Consider the following 15,587-nt stretch of genomic DNA (forward strand, 5'->3'; position numbering starts at 1 on the left):
TTTTAGTCTGAGAAATAAACGAGGATTTATTTCAGTTCATCCTATCCTGCCTTCAGGCTTCACAAGAACTGGCCCTCTTATTGCCACAAGTGGAAGAGATGTTATTTGCCAGAAGCTCTCTTAGGGAAAGCACAGTTATGCATGTGGAAGCACATGTCCATAAGCTGCTTGGCCCAAGAGTGAAATCCCAAGGGTACAATCAACTCCAGAAGCGGATTTCAAAACTGATATAAGACCACAGGTACTTGTTTTGCTGCCGGTCTATGGACCACAGTTTGAGTGGAGACTCTCTGGACCCCAATTCAAACCACTCAAGTGAGTAAGGGCAGTGTCTCCCAAAGTGTGGTCCTCAGGCCATCTGCATCAGAGTCCCTTGAGGTGCTTGTGAAAATGCAGATCCCTGGGCTCCAACCCAGTCAGAATCTAGGGCAGGACACCTGGCATCTGCAGTTAAATAAAGTCCCAGATGACACTCGTGCAGACGGACATTGGTGAGCAGCTGTTCCAGGAACAGAAATGCTTGCAGCCCACCCCAGGAAAAGTCTAGGTTGCGATGGCTTGTGGGCTTGTGCTGCTGCTGTGTGCATGGTCTCCTCCTTCTGTGCCCCCAGGTTTTGGCCTTCCGACTCCTGGAAATAGGAGATTTGTATCATGGAATGGCTACAATAATTAGCACTTCAGATCTTGGCATGAGGAAGTCCTAGAGGGAACTCCACCTAAAGGAAAAATACTCAGGAGGGCATTGGAAGGGGCAGGTGGCGAAGGACCCTCGCTCTTTGTTTCACGGAGCCTCCCTTGCACCTCCAGCTCTCGGCACAGAGCCCTCACCTGAGGGAGCCACAAGGCCGGGAGGCTGGGGAACCATGCAAAGCTGGACTGGCAGGAACCTGGACGCCCCACAGGAGCAGCCTCAGGCAGCAGCAGCGCCCTCTGTGGTGAGTCAGCAGGGCCTCCCAGCAGATCCACTGTCACGCGTGGCAGAGAAATGCGACTTAGCACAGCACACGCTGCTTCTGGCCTAGTCGCCAGTGGAGCGTACACTGGATCCTATGCCTGAAAAAGGCAGGTGACAAATCACGTACAGATCTAATCACATGAGCAGATGGTGTGGTCCCCTTGACATTCACACCTGGTGGCTGCTGAAGCCCTAGAAAGGGAGTGTAATTAGAAAATAAACCACCCTTGCTTCATATATTCATTTCTCTTGCCAAGTGAGAAATTTCACCTTTAAGCAATGATTTTATCTTCCATGAAGGCTGTCTGCCTGCTCAGTGTGAGCTGCAGATGGTTTCCAACTTCATTTTCATGTGGACAATAATGCGGACCCTAATGTCACCCATACCTCCATTAGCAGCTATGATGTCCTTCATGTGCGAAGGGACTTGGACTTTGCAAAGCCCTTTTCTATGGTGCCAAATCTACAGAGTCATGGAACCGCCCCCTCCCTCTTCCTCTCTTCCTTCCTCCCACGAACAAGCAGTGTGTGGAGTGGGCGTTACAGAGAAAAGAGATAGCTCCTGGTACCAGGGAGGTCACAGAGCATTGGCAGAGACAGACAGACAGACAAGCAGTTGGAATCACTGTGATGAGTGAAACAAGAGTGTGACGGGGGCGGACCCTGTGGCCGAGTGTTTAAGTTCGCGAGCTCTGCTTTGGCTACCTGGGGTTCGCTGGTTTGGATCCTGGGCGTGGTCCTACACACTGCTCATCAAGCCATGCTGTGGCAGCTTCCCACATAGAAGAATTAGAATGACCTACAACCAGGATATACAACTATGTCCTGGGGCTTTGGGGAGGAAAAACAAGAGGAAGATTGGCAACAGATGTTAGCTCAGGGCCAATCAAAAAAAAAAAGAAAATGTGAGGACGAGCCTGGCGATGCAGACGGAGGGAGGCTTCTGGAAGTGGCAGCGCCTAGAGCAAGCCCTGAAGTTGAGCAGGAGTTTCACAGCAACATCTACTGAGGCGAGGTCTTTCCCACTCAGGGAACTGCAGGCACACGGCTTTGCTGGTGCTAGGATAAGTATGGGCCGGCGGAGATGAGGATAGAAAGGCAGGCAGGGGCCAGATTGGGAAAGGCTTTCTAAGCCCTGCCAAGGGGTTTGACCCCCTCTCCCCTGCTCCCTGGCAGGAGCCCCCTGTAAGGTCTTAAGCAGAGGAGGCTTTAGTAGGATCCCTGAGGCAGCCGTGAGGAGGAGGGGCTGGAGGAGGCATGGGGAGGGCAGGCCATGCACAGCTGCCCGCCTGGGAAGAAAGGCCTTGTGGATGAACTGGCTCTGTGCTTGAACCAGTAGAGAGACTTTTGCAAACTTAAGTGCCCATCGTGGGTCTGTTCTCCCAAAGCTCTTCAAGCTCCACTTGATGAAAGATCTCGGTGCCCTGGATAGATCTAGTCAACGGAGACAGAGAGGCTGTCGGTCCAGCACATGCCTGAGCTGGAGGTGGGAGACTGATGAAAGCCAGCCATCACACTCATTTTCAAACAATGGATGGGGAAAATACTCACCAAAATCAGAGAGAGAAATGGTTAACATAGTCATACCTAAAGAAAACAGAATAGTGACCTTAAAAAAAAAAAGTAGAAAAGCAGGCAAAAAAGTATAAACAAATAATAATTTAAGATAAATAATATATAAAAGCACAAAGAACATAAAACAAATACACAAACCAACACACATGAAAAATATTTAACACTGTTAATGATCAAAGTAATGACCGTTTAAGCAATGAGAGTTGCCACTTTTCAGGTATCAAATTGGCAATATTTAAGAGCCAAACACACCTTAGTGCTGAGAACGCTGGTGAGGTGGGCTCCCCAACACTGCTGGGGGCATGGAAATGGGAAACTTTTCTAAAAGTAATTTGAAAATTAAAACCAAAAGCCATAAAATATGTCTCGTTCTCTAATTTTCCTTTCAGGAATCTATCTTAAGAAAATAATACACGAGGCAGCAGGATGTATACACCAGAACATGCTGGGCTATTTCTGCTATGTCTCGCTTGGAAGCGACGAGTCATGGAACGAAGCTAGCCCCCTTTGACAAGCTGCGGCTCGTGGTGTGAGGTGGCCTGCCGAGCGACCGCTAGAAGTATGTACGCAAAGATTCTGAAAATCCTGGGGAACATGAACATGATACAGTATCACATAAAAAAGCAGATGAGTAAACCGTAAAATTGACATGGTCCCAGTTTCATTTTTTAAAATGAGTATGCACTTAAATAAATGCTGGAGGGCTGTGCATCCAAACGGGGAGGTTGTGAATATTTCCTTTTAATGTAATTTCTCTGTTTCCCTGTATTTTGCCAGTTTTCTACAATGAATACTACTTTTATAATAATTCTTTTTAAAAAATTAGCCTAAAAAGCATGCTTGGCCCACGCAAGTGACTCTGTTCCTGAAGGTGCTGCCCACAGCTGTGGTTGGGGCAGATGGAATGGCAGGAGGCCCTTTGTCGGCCAGGTGCTGGGAACACCCTGTGTCACTGTCTCATCCGTGCCTGCAGAGGGCCTGGCTAGAGGTAGCCCCTCCAGGGTCACCTCGGGGTAGGGGAGAGACTGCCCTTCTCCAGGAGAGGAAGGTAGGGGCTCAGGTGCAGTTGGGCAGCACGTGAAAGGACCTCTGAGGCCCTCTTGCCTCCCTGTCTCCGTGTACTGTCCTACCGCACCCTCTGGCCATGGGACGTTTGAGACGCCGCCTGGCTGAAGAGCACCCTCCAGGCTGTATGGGTGTACCCCATTTGCTCCAGTGGGCTGATCTCAACCTCTAATCACAGAGAATAGGGAGCTGATTGTACTAGTTCATGCTAAGACACGAGAAATTAACAGACTGACTTTACCTGCCAGGGATCTTTATGTTTTAAAGTTGAGCGTTTGAAAAAAAACCCGACACACACACAAAGTCATCTGTATGGAAGCAGTTTGGGCTTTGGGACAGGCCAAAGGGGAGTGCAGGCCATAGGCTACCAGCGTATGCCTGGAGGGAAGCACTTCTCCACCTGTGCACCTTGCAGAGGGAGGATCAGCTGATGTCAGCCTGGCCGTATACATGTCTGAAGGTGTAGGGGCTGGTTCTGAGACCTGTCTCAGTGACCCTGGGTGCCATCGGGGTCAGCCCTGGGCCTCTCTGAGTCGCTGACTCCTTCTAGGGTGCAACTGGGTTTAGGGGTTTAGGTCAGTGTTTATGAAGTGCTTGCCAAGTGCAGGCACTGTCCTGGGCACTGGGCAAACCTGCAGGGCGGGCATCTTTCTGTTCTGCTCACTGCCGTACTCCCAGTGCCTGGAGAGTGTTTGCGTCAGCGCTGGGTTCCACGGGCCTGAAGCTTATATGATTTAGGAGGGCCGCTTTTTAGGAAAAGCATAAAAAATTTTTAAAAAACTGGTTCCAAATAAGTTATTTATTTAGAATGAGAAAACATAATAAATTACAAGATTTACAAAGCCTGCAAATATCACAAGATATAGGTTATAAGTTTACAGGGTAAGGATTTTTGTAGTTAGAATCAATTCTGCTGGCCACTCTTCAAATAAATTCCCCAATCAAGTCCACTCCTGTTTCTTCCAAGAATCTGGGTCTGGACCTTCAGGCCGCGTCACTGAGATTCAGACCTCCCAGCTGAGGCGCCTGGAGGCACCTGCCTTACTTTCTTATATTCTTTTCAGCCTCTTGGTCCTTTACACATCCCCCAAGACTTAGTTCTCCAACCTCTAAGAAATTTTCCGGTCAACCGCTGACCACTTTGTCATCAAATCCCAAGTCTAACTCTAAAGGAAGTCCGTCTGAAAATGCTTGCTTCTTCAGTGGGCTTGGTTTGATGCTTTCACTTCATGCAAAGCAACCGCTGGAGAAGAACTTTAAAAATTCCCCCTTTCTCATCCCAGCCGTGCCCTTTATGCCCAGGGGCCCCGAGCCCTTCCAGAGATGTTTGACACATGATGATGCCTGCCTTGGCAAGCGGATTAGACAGAACTCAAAGTTTTGGGAAGAGTCTGAATCTGGCCATGATAGCATTTTCCTTCTAAAGGACGGTTGCCTGCTGCCCAGGGAACCATGGCCCCACTGGAAAGTTGAGTCCCTGAGGACCCCCGCTGGCAGGTTTGGAAATGTCTGAACCTGTAACATTCACTGGGGTTGCAGCAGGCTCCAGCACTCAGTTTTCTTTGTCAATTTATGCCCCAGAGAGATTCTCACATGTTCTAAGAGAAATGAGAGTTTCTCTTTGCCTCGCCAGCCTCTGCATTGTCCTTTTAGGCAACAGCATAATCCAGGACAGAGCAGGATGCTTTAACTGAGTGTCAGACTCCAGACCCAGATCATCTACAACTGGGCATTCTGAAGATGCTGCTGGATATAACTGAAACCTTATTTTGGTGATTGTTGAGGAATCACAGAGAATGGTAGAAATATCAGAAAAATTGGAATTAGGCAGGCATTTCATTTTTTTAAAAAAAGAAAAATGTAGTAGATCTTAAAAAATTTTAGGTCTGCTTGACATTGCTTCCCAGAATACTCCTGGAATTGATGGTTGAATATATGATTTGTAACCGTAGGAAAAGGATTCAGAGATCAGCAGGACTCTGCGCTAGTTTGGCAGGGGCAGGTCATGCCACACCCACACCACTCCTTGTTCAATTGTGGTACTCGGTTAACAGCTCAGTGGAATTCTGCAGAGAGTACTTTTTTTTTTTTAATTTCATAAGGCATCTGACATAAAATCCTATGTATGAAATAGAGAAATAGGGGTCAGGCAGTAGTTCAATTGGACAGAAGAAAGATGAGTTGATTGAAGAATTATATTAAAAATCGGACTGATATCATAGAGGAGAGTTGAGCATTCTATTCTTGCTTTTCAGTGCTCAGAAAGGGACAATGTGCCTGCCCAGTCTCTAGATACTGCAAAACTGGTAGGGAACGCTGGTGTGTAGGCGACCAAACTCAACATATAAGCTTGACAGCCTGGAATGGTGGGCTCAGATCAATGAGTAAAATGCCAACCGGGATGAATGTCAGGTTTGGATTTAGATTTTTAAATATGGGAGAAACATCTTGGCAGTGCATATGAAAAATAATTGGGCAATTAAATAGAGCGCAGTGTGATGTGATTTACAAATATACACAGTCCTGCACTGCCTTCCTGGAGCGCCCATATCGGGATCAGTCTAGGCCATCAGACATGAAAATTAGTTTTCACCTAGTTTCTCTTAAGCCACATCTCAGTTCGATTGTGGGATCTGCATTGTAAGATGCAGAAACAGTGACAAACCAGAGAACATTGAGGGAGGCGCCTGGAAGCATGTCATACAAAGAAATGAAGGAAACTTTTTAATGTTTTAAACATGTACGTTTTTAGTCTTTTACTGTTAAAAAACCCCAAAGAAATGCACATTTTAAAAGTTGGAAAAAACTAAGGAGCAGTGGAGGAAAAAACCACCTATATTGCCTTGAAGGAGCAGTCATTTTTAACCATGAGAAGGTGAGGCTGGGGGAGAGAGGAGTACGCTTGGTTAGGGCTCAGGAGTACGGACTGGGCCTCTGAGGAGCGGTTTCCTTATCCCCAAAATGAAGGGCTTGACCAGAGATCCTTCAGGCCACGCCACTGTTACGAGCAGCCTCCTGATAGGGCTGACTGTCTCCAAATGGCTCAAAGGCTGTCAGGTGACCACAGGGAGCAGATTGATCACCGCTGTCCCAGGTTCCAGAAGATAAAACCAGAATCAGTGCATGGAGTGACAGCTAAATAAACTAAGAAAACTTTACTAAGAAAAGCTTACTAATAATTAGAACTACCCAAAACTAGAGAGGACTACTTGTCAAGCACAGAGTAGCCTGCTGTGGGCTAAACTGATGTCTGTCAGTCTTAGCTTGGCCAGCAGCAGAGATCTCTACATTTTCCTCTAAGTTCCACAAGCCCCAGCCCGGACACAAGCCCCAGCCCCGACACAAGCCCCAGCCCCGACACAAGCCTCCTTCATCCAGATCCCATTTATGAAGAAGCATTTACACAACTAAAATATACCACTGTGTCCTGGGGGGATCTGGGAGAAGAAGCAAAAAAGAAAAGAAAAAGAAAAACTGCATTATTGAGAAAGGAAATTCTTACCGGCTAGAACTGTTGAAACAACTTCTTCCTCTGCATTTTCAGAATCTTAAACATACAAAAGGAAAAAGTTATCAAATTGCAAGACCTTTTAGAAAGGTGAGCCTAATGAATTGAAGATCTTTGCCACACAGCTTCAAGTTGCTGTTTAAGCTACAAATGTGCACACATGGAAGGTTTTCTGTTTTTCTAGCATATCAGAGCATAAAGCAGTCTAATTATGAAATCTTGGTAATGGTCATTAACCACATACCTAGCTGTACCTGGATGCATTTTATTTTGCAGAATTTAATTTAATTGGCAGAAAATTATAGCTCTTTAAAAACTCTGTAATTCGACAACTTTCATAACATTTCCCCTCTTTTGCTGTCCTCCTTCTTGCTCCTTCCTTTCTGCTTTTAACTTTCCAGTGAAAAGGGACTTAGTATATTTCGAAATCTAGCATGACTTATGAGGGCGCTTGACACTGCACTGCTGGCGTAGCTGCAGGGTTGGGCGTGAAGAACTCCTCAGTGAGGCCCAGGGAGAATGACTGCGTGGGGTCACCGGGCTTGGTCCCCGCTCTCAATGAATCACAGGCTGGTGGGGAGCAGGCAGCCCATCAGAGCTGCCCTCCTGGACCTTCCTGGCCCGTCCTCGCCCGTCCTCAGCCATCTGTGGCCTTTTCTTCCTCAGGCTTTTCACTCCTGTCATCTCTGCCTGGGGCACATTTCCTCAAAATATTTGTGCAGCTTCAGTTTCTTCTCAAACGTCCCCTTTGCAAAGAAATCTTCCTTCCAGTTTATATTTTCTTCCATAGCAGAAATTATCCTATCGACTTGGCTACTTGTTTGTTCTCTGTGTCCTTCTTGAGGGCAGGTTTTGTTCCCATTGTAACATCTGTTCCTATACCAGTGCCAGGGTTCAGTCTGTATCTGCTGAGTGAAAGTGTCTGGTTCCTGCCTCAGGGACTTCGTGGTCAAGCAGGGAGAGGAGACAGCTCCACAGGGTAATTCCTGAAACGCAGGTGCATGCTGCGCATCCCGGAGGAGGAGTGCTTGTGGTCTCCTGTGAGCGGCAGTGCAGTGGTCTGGAGGACTGAACACCTGAACTGAGTTGAAGGACAAATCGGAGCTTGCCCAAGTGACAACAGGAGGAGGGGCTCCAGGTGGAGCAGTGGGTCCACAGTCTCAGCAATGTGCAGACGGTTGACCTTGGCAGACGCAGTGCTCAGGGCATACTCAGGTGCTCCCATACATTTTTCTTTGCTGTCGGTTGAGTTCATGTGACCAGATCTAAAAAGGATGTGTGTTACTTCATGGCCATAAGATGTTAAAAGCTGGTAGGTCTCCTCCATCCCTGTGAAATAATAAATGTATATATATTGGTCTTTGTCCCTGGTTCCTGGCACAGAACTCCTAAAATTCATGTAATTTTCTAAGTGATGAGAACACTAGGAGTATCTTTTGTTCTAATATTTGGGTCTTTGGCTTTGGTTCCTGACACAGAGCTCCTAAATACCTTGGAATTTCCTGGGTGATAGGAATGTCTTTTGTCGTAATGAGGTGACTCTTAGTAGGCTGCTGGATAGCTTCGGGATGGAGGCTGGTCACCAGAAAGACCAAGTCATGATTAGAAGCTTGGAAGTTCCAGCCCCTCCCCCGATTCTCCAGGAAGGAGAGAGAGGCTGGAGATTGAGTAAATGATCTATCATGCTTATGTGATAAAGCCTCCATAAAAAATCCCCAAGTTTTGGGGTTCTGAGAGCTTCTAGGTTGATGAACACACATCTATGTGCCAGAAGGGTGGCATAGCCCAACTCCATGGGGACAGAAGCTCCTGTGCTCAGGACCTTTCTGGACCTTGCCGCATGTGTCTCTTCATCCGGCTATTCATTCATATCTTTTATTATATCCTTTTTAATAAACCAGTGAATGTAAGTAAGTTCTGTGAGTCTTTCAAGCAAATGATCGAGTCCAAGGAGAGGGGTCATGGGAACCTCTGATTTGTAGCCAAGTCGGACAGAAGTTGTGGGTATCCTGGGCATGGACTAATTGTGATTGGCCTCTGAAGTAGGGGCAGTCTTGTGGGACTGAGTCCCTAACCCATGGGATCTGATGCTATCTCCAGGTAGATAGCGTTAGAACTGAAGCAAATTGTAGGACACTCAGCTGGTGTCGCAGAATTGCTTGATGTGTGGAAAACCCACACATCTGGTGTCAAGAAGTGTTGTGACTGTGGTAGTAGTGTGAGAGTAAAGGAGAAACACACAGAGTGTTTTTCCCAACTTAATCTCTCTCTTCCCTTCTTGTGACCTGGAAACTAGGGCTTGGGGTGGCCATGACACAGATGAAGGGGTCTTGGATCTCTGACTCATTGCTGGGAGGACAGCCCCCTCTTTGTCTGAGTGAGAAATAGACTTCTATTGCTTTCAGATCCTGAGATTCTGGAATTTGTCTACTGTAGAAGCTCGTGGTTACTTGTCCCAAGTAATACAGTGACCAAGTAGGAAATGCTCACAGGGACTACCACCCTTATCCAGAGGAGATGAACAGAAAGTAAAAACTTATCAGATTTCCCTACTTTCCTAGAAAGCGAAGATTGTCATCTTGGCTTCAGTTAAAAGAGCTCTTTCTCTGTTTCACTTCTTTAAGTTCCTTTGACCAGATTTTTTTTAATGAAAGGCTTCCATTGGTTTTTTTTTTAAGGCATAAAATAAAAAAATATAATTTTCTAGCATTTATGGAGTGCTTGTGAAGCCCTCAGTGTGCATCTCGCTTAACCCTCACAACTCTCTGACATAGGTGCTGTTACTATCCCTATTCTTCAGGTTTGGAACCCGGGGCTTACAGAGGCAGACGGCTAGTGAAGGCACACTGGGAGTAGACGGGGAAGCTGAGTTTCCAGCCCAGGTCTGTCTGATGGCCAAGCCCTGGCTCCCACCTGGGAAGTAACTCCACTGATCTAATTCAGTCCTCCACTAAACAGCTGAATCCGCAACAAGGGTTTCCCACGGTCGACCTGGTGGAGCAGACAACCACATTTCTGGTCCACTTTAATTTGTAAAAAACTTATTCTTTATCTTGAGGTGAAATCTGCCTCCCAGGCCTTCAATAAATGCTTAATGAATCAAGTCATCACTGTCCCCTGTGCTGGAATCACTGTACTATGTGTGCTCCTTTCCGTTTGAAGAAGACAAAGGAGCTGTACGGATAAAAGAAAGAGCTGAGGAAGAGTTTCCCACTAGCCTTCCCCTTCAGAGAGAGGTATTACACAACAGTAGTGATCATTATAAAATAGAACATTTCAACTTCAAGGCAAGAAATAAAGCATGGTGTTGGCCACTGATTTTAGGATCTACAGCTCCCCTTGTGTTGTACTTTTGTTGCTATTTTAACATCCTATAAATTTAAATTATATATTTGAAACATCTTTATTATGAGTCATGGACAATAGTATTTTCCAGAATCATCTCTGGGTTTATATCAGGTGGGCTCTCTCAGAATACGTGGTCTTTCGTGTGAATGAGGAATATGAAGGAGTAAATTCTGGCCTCAGCTCTGTCAATACATGTATGATTTGAGAAGCTCTCCTTGCCTGAAACTTTATAAATGTGTTCGCAGCTTTCAGGACTCCAGGAATGTAGAGTAGCCAATGTCTAAGCAGCCTCTGAATTTCAGGAGACTCACGAAAGAAGGTTTGTTATATCTACTTCTCCCGCCAATAGGGATTCTCATTTAACTTTGTAGCCCAGATCAGATACTTTTTCTTTAGTTTCTATACTTTTAAATCAAGATTTCTTGATAAACTGTGTACTTGTATTTAATCTCTAGTAGTGAAAAGTTAGGGGACACAGTCCACAAGACCACCTTTGTGGACTTTGAACACCAGTTGCAAGTTTGGGACTCCCCAAGTCCACCTTTTGGTTTGATGATTCTCTAGAAGGACTCACAGAACTCATTGAAAGCTGACAGACTCACGGTTACAGTTTATAACAGCAAAAGGATAAAGATTAAAATCAGCCAAGTGAAGAGGTGTGTGGGGCAGAGTCCAGAAGGGTTCCAAATGCAGAGCTTCCAGTTGTCCTCCCTCCATGGACAGCGTTAACTTCTCCCAGCAATGATGTCTGACATGATGCACAGAATATTGCCAAACAGGGAAGTTCACCTAAGTCTTGGTGTCCAGGGTCTTTACTGGGTCTCCATCTTCAATTGCCCATGTGGAGCTTCAGTCTCCAGACCTTCTAGACATTGAGCTGATACTGTGTGACTCAAAAGCCCCCACCAACAACCACATTGTTAGACATTCTGCTTGGTCAAGACCCCCAGGTAAACAAAGACACTTATGGGGGGACATTCCAAGGGTTTAGGGATTACCCATCACGGGCTGAGGGCAAAGGTCACATCTCCTTTTGAGCAAGGTTAAAATCCTTACTACACATGTAGAAATGTTTTCTTTTAGATAAGCTTGCAAAGACTAGTCTTTTTTTTTTTTTTAAATCTTGTTTTCTATTTGAGATAAACCAGAGTCTACTGTATTATCAATAGCAAATGCATTTGAACATCTACTACTGAGCTTGGAAAATCCTGTGTTACTTGTTGACATCTTTTACCCTACAATGGCTTAGCTATGTCTTTCCTATTGGCAGAAGGCCATGGAGTGTGACATGCTTACACGTACCAGGAGCACAGGCTGGATGGAGTTATGACCACACAGTACTAAAGGTTTAACCTGGCTTCTGACCAGTGCCATTATTTTTGTCATAGTTGCCAATCCCCAGGGTTCTGAAAAGAAGGCATGATGAGATGTGGAATAACATCAGTAGCCTCAAAAACTGCAGTTTATTTGTCATTGTCACTCAATTCTCTTTAGTCACCCACTTTCTCCTTCTCTCCAGGCTTAGGAAACGGGTGACTCTCTGAATTCCAAGGCTAAGTCCTCTGCCTGTGCAGGAGGTCCCATTTTGCCCATTTTTAGCATCTTTATCTCTTCAGATTCTTCCCCTTCACCAAATATGGGCAAGCTACTCCTGTCCTTGATAAACATTTTTATTTAAACCAATGATGTCCCAATTTTTCTGTTAGACTCAGTTATTTGTTTGTTTATTAGACTAAACACATGTCAAAGACCTATTTAACTCATGATTGAGGGAATGAGCAAGCTGAGAGAGCTGGTTCAAAGGATTATGGGAGATACAGAAGTATGTATAGTCACAGAAAGAATGCTGGAGTAAGATTACAAAATTCAGTACAAATTGCTTAATGTTCTAGTTTCTTTTCCCATAAAAATAAATCATTTGCATCTCTATAGGACAAAATTCCTTGCATTTCTATTAGATAACAATAATTTGTGACAGATCTTAGCAAAAACTTTTTGTACCTAGTTTCTGTGAAGCCACATACAAAATATCTTTTCTGATTACAATGGAATGAAACTAGAAATCAATAACAAAATGAAAACTGGAAAATACACAAATACGTGGAAATTAAACAATACTTGCAAAAAAACCAATGAGCCAAAGGAAAAATTACAAGAGAAATTAAAAAATATCTTGCAACCAATGAAAATGAAAGCAAAACATACCAAAACTTATGGGATGCAGCAAAAGCAGTGCTAAGAGGGAAATTAATAGCTACAAACACTTGCATTAAAAAAGAAAGATCTCAATTAAACAACCTAACTTTACACCTTAAGAATGAGAAAAAGAAGAAGAAACTAATCCCAAAGCTAACAAAAGGAAGGAAATAATAAAGTTCAGATTGGAGACAAATAAAATAGAGAACAGAAAAACAATAGAAAAAAAATCAATGAAACCAAAAGTTGGTTCTTAAAGAAGATCAATAAAATGGACAAATCTTTAGCTAAATTGCTTTAGAACAAAAGAGAAGTAGAATCAAATGACTAAAGTCAGAAATGAAAGTGGGGATATCACTAGTGATTTTACAGAAATAAAACGAATTATAAGAGAGTAATGGGAACAACTGTATGCAAACAGATTGACTAACTTATATGAAATTTACAAATTCCTAGAAACACACAATCTACCAAGACTGAATCATGAAGAAATAGAACATCTGAATACCCCAAAACTAGGAGGGAGATTGTATCAGTAATCAAAAATCTCTCTATGAAGAAAAGCCCTAGATCAGATCACTTCTTTGGTGAATTCTACCAAACATTTAAAGAGGAATTAACACCAATCCTCCCCAAACTCTGCCAAAATATTGAAGAGGATGGAACACTTCCTAACTTATTCTATGAAGCCAGCATTACTCCGATACAAAGCCAGATGAAGACACTACAAGAAAACTACACACATTTACTTATTAATATTATGCAAAAATCCTCAACAAAATACTAGCAAACTTGATTCAGCAGCATATTATAAGGATTATAAACCATGACAAAGTGAGATTTATTCTCAGAATGCAAGGATAGTTAAACACATGAAAATCAATCAACATAATACAGCACATTAACAGAATGAAGGAAATAAACCACATGATCACCTTAACTGATTTAGAAAAAACCTTTGGACAAAATTCAACACCTTTTTATGATAAAAACACTCAACAAAATAGGCATGGAAAAACAGCTCTTCAACATAATAAAGATCATATGTGAAAACCCATAGTTACCATCATATTCAGTGGTGAAAAATTGAAAGCTTTTCCCCCAAGATCAGGAACAAGACAAGAATGTCCACTTTCACCATTTCTACTCAGCATAGTGTTGGAAGTTCCAGCCAGAGTAATTAAGCAAAAAGAAAAGAAAAAAAAAGAATGAAAGAAAGAAAAAAAAGAAAAAGAAATAACAGATGTCTGAATTAGAAAGGAAGAAGCAAAATTATCGCTGTTCACAGGTGGCATGATCTGATATATAGAAAACCCTAAAGGTTACACAAAAAACCTGTCAGAACTAATAAACAAATTCAGAAAAGTTGCAGGATACAAAATCAACATGCAAAAATCAGTTGCATTTCTAGACAACAACAATCAGCAACCCCAAAAGGAAATTAGGAAAACAATTCCATCTACAATAGCATCAAAAAGAATAAAACACTTAGTAGTAAATTTAATCAAGGAGGCAAATTTTGTATGCTTAAAATTATAAAACATTGATGAAAAAAATGAAGGAAGACATAAATAAATGGAAAGACATCCCGTGTTCACCGATTGGAAAGACGTAATATTTTTAAAATGCCAATATTACCCAAAGTGATCTACAGATTCAACGTAATTCTTATCAAAATCCCAAAGATATTTTTTGCAGAAATAAAAAAAACTCAACTTAAAATTCATATGGAATCTCAATGGACTCTGAATAGCCAAAGCAATCTGACAAGGAAGAACAAAGTTGGAGCACTCATAATTTCTGATTTCAAAACCTATTACAAAGCTACAGTAATCAAAACAGTACGATACTGTCATAAAGACAGATGCATATACCAATGGAATATAATAGAGGACCCAGAAACAAACTCTCACACATAAATAAACCTTGGCACAAGGGTGCCAAGACCATTCAATAGGAAAAGACAGTCTTCTCAACAAATGGTGCTGGGAAAGTGGGACATCCTCAGGGAAAAGAATGATGTTGGACCCTTGCCTAACACCATATACAAAAATTAACTCAAAATGGATTAAAGACCTGAGTGTAAGAGCTAAAACTCTAAAATTCCTAGAAGAAAACGAGGAAAGCTTCATAACCTTGGTTTTGACAACAATTTCTTGTTGTCACCAAAGCACAAGCAACAAAAGAAAACATAGATAAATTGAACTTCACCAAAATTAAAAACTTTTGTGCATCAAAATACACTGTCAACAGAGGGAAAAGGCAACCCACAGATCAGGAGAAAATATTTGCAAATCATACATCTGATAAAGGGTTAATATCCAGAATATATAAAGAATTCCTGCAATTTAAAAACAACAATAAAAACAACTCAATTAAAAAATGGGCCAAAGATTTAAATAGACACTTTTCCAAAGAAAATATACAAAGACCAATAAGCACACAAAAAGATGCTTTACATTCTACATCACTCATCATTTGGGAAATATAAGTCAAAACCATTATGAGATACCACTTCACTCCCATTAGGAGTGTTGGCAGGGAAATGGAGAAATTGGAATCTTTGCGCATCACTGGTGGAATTGTAAAATGGAGAAGCTGCTATATAAAAAATTGAACAGAGAATTACCACATGATACAGCAATTCCACTTCTAGGTATACACCCCAAAGAACTGAAAGCAGGGACTAGAACAGATATTTTTATACCCGTGTTCATAGCAGCATTATTCACAGTAGCCAAAAGGTGATAACAACTCAAATGTCCAAGACGGATGAATGGATAAACAAAATGTATTATATTTTCAGCATTAAAAAGGAAATTCTGACACATGCTATGACATGAATGAACTTTGAAGACATTATGCTAAGTGATATAAGCCAGTCACAAAAGGACAAATACTGTATGATTCCACTTATATGAAGTGCCTAGAATAGCCAAA

The 15,587-nt window shown here is 42.9% G+C and overlaps 1 long non-coding RNA gene across 1 annotated transcript in view; it reads right to left on the reverse strand.

Moving 5' to 3' along the window:
- Window positions 1-15,587, reverse strand: part of LOC103559846 (uncharacterized) — a 23,462-nt gene continuing 7,875 nt past the window's right edge. The window contains exons 4-7 of the long non-coding RNA XR_011524602.1: window positions 7,348-8,432; window positions 7,098-7,142; window positions 829-2,542; window positions 1-629 (exon numbers count right to left, since the gene is read on the reverse strand). This is a non-coding gene — a long non-coding RNA (uncharacterized lncRNA). The remainder of the gene's footprint in view (window positions 630-828; window positions 2,543-7,097; window positions 7,143-7,347; window positions 8,433-15,587) is intronic.

This window comes from Equus przewalskii, chromosome 1 (assembly GCF_037783145.1).
Source record: "Equus przewalskii isolate Varuska chromosome 1, EquPr2, whole genome shotgun sequence".
In the NCBI taxonomy this organism is placed as follows: Eukaryota; Metazoa; Chordata; class Mammalia; order Perissodactyla; family Equidae; genus Equus; species Equus przewalskii.